Genomic DNA, 2,157 nt, shown 5'->3' with positions numbered 1-2,157 from the left:
AATATAACGGACTTCCTGTTGGGTTTCGGATGTTGCACCATGAGACTTTTTTGTAGGTATTGGTGTGATACATATGTGTACCGAGTTTCGTACATGTACGTGAAACGTAGCTCAAGGGGCACTCCGTTGAAATTTTATAGGTGGCGCTATCGAGCCATTTTGCCACACCCACTTTTGAAAACCATATCAGATGTAAATTTTCGCCAGGTCTGATGCGTGTGCAAAGTTTCGTGAGTTTTCGGGCATGTTTAGGCCCTCAAAAAGACTTTTCATTTTGGAGAAGAAGAAGAAGAAGAAGAATAATAAACGGAGCAATTCCAATAGGGTCCTCGCACTGTAGTGCTCGGGCCCTAATAATAATAAACGGAGCAGATTCAATAGGGTCCTCACACCATCGGTGCTCGGGCCCTAATAAGAACCCTTAGAAGAACAATAGGGCCTTCGCCCTTTTGGGCTCGGGCCCTAATAATAATCCTTAGAAAAACAATAGGGCCTTCGCCCTTTTGGGCTCGGGCCCTAATAATAATAATAAGAATCCTTAGGAAAACAAGAGGGCCTTCGCCCATTCTGGGCTCGGGCCCTAATAAAACGAAGCAGATCCAATAGGGTCCTCACACCATCGTGCTCGGGCCCTAATTAAAGCTGCAAGCAGCGATGACCGGGCCTCGCCGTCTGTGCAGTCGCCATCCCGATAGCATCAGGAAAACAGTGCCCAGTTGGCACATGCATTCACATTAACCCTTTGGACTAACCCTAACTGTCTCTCCTCCTCTCTGACTCTTTCTCTTACCACCCATCCCCACTCAGCCACTTACCACACAAACACACACATAGGGTGCAGAGCAGAGTGAGATCAGATATGTTTTTTTTTATTTTCTTTCATTCGTGGAGTTTTGTATAATTATGAAATGAACTGTGTTTGATCAGAATGAATAGTTATTTGTATGAAAAAATGTTTCAAAGAGTTAGGATGCTGCACTTTAAATATATAATAAATAACTGAAAACTGAAAATGGAAAATGAAATTCTAAGCACGCTATCTGCCTTAAATATCACAGGAAACAAATATTTGAATGTATTTTTTATTTTTAATTTATTTGCCATGGCAACAGCATTTGATGCATCAGGGCTTTTACATATTCTGATGAAGTTTGAAGAAAATCGAGTACAAATATATTGTTTGTTGTTTGTTCGTGTTTGTTAGTTCATTAACCATTGTTAACAAAAGAGACCATATTTTAAATAGTTACCATGTTTTATGGTCTACAAGCATTTTTAAATATTATTTTAATAATCTATAAGCATCTGTGAAATAATTATAAACAAATATATTAAAAATAAATACATATTAACTTAGTTGATTTTTTTGGCCTTTTTGTATTTGTTTCTCATTCTAATTAAGTGAACTGAGCAGTATAGTGTCATACTTATAAGATTTTTTGTTCTATCAGTGAGAGTGTATATATGTATTTAAATCATATAATTTTTCCTTAAAAAGATTAAAAAAAAAAGATTTTAATGCTCTTTAACCCTTTTATAGGGCGAGGCACCATATTGATCACTTAATCGAACATTTTCAATAGCGTCTGCCTCCTTGTATGAGATCGTGTAAGCACATGGATTTGTCCCAGCCAATCAACAGATGTTAGTCTACGTCACGGATAGCGACACAATGGCATCTGACCAATCGGAAGTTGTCTGGGGCGTTTCAAACTTCAACGTGCTTCCGGAATGAGAAAATGCTGATTTACGCTCCTACTTTGTCCCACAAAAACGGAGAAAGCATCGAAATGCACAATGGTAAGTCAATGAAACTCACACATTATATAGCTGAATAGTTGTATTATATGGTGATATAGACGTTGTTTGCGTTTTTTTTTCTAGAAATTAGTGAACGATGTGGTAAAAAAAATGGTGTGATCATATTTGATCATACGCCCGTTTGTGGTAACACAACAGAATGTCCATTTTTAGACATACGCCCGGTTCAGGTAAAAGTAAGGCAAGTGATAGTTTGGCTGTTTTTATGCCTGTTTTTTGTCCACTGAATATTGCAAAGGCTTGTATACCATGATGCAGTAATCCAGTGTCAAACTTAAACCATTTATTGAAATGATCAAGAAATAAACAGTGAAAATTGTTGTTATTTTGGTTTTA

This window comes from Garra rufa, chromosome 1, assembly GCF_049309525.1.
Source record: "Garra rufa chromosome 1, GarRuf1.0, whole genome shotgun sequence".
NCBI classification, from domain to species: Eukaryota; Metazoa; Chordata; class Actinopteri; order Cypriniformes; family Cyprinidae; genus Garra; species Garra rufa.
Note: the sequence above shows the minus strand (reverse complement) of the source record.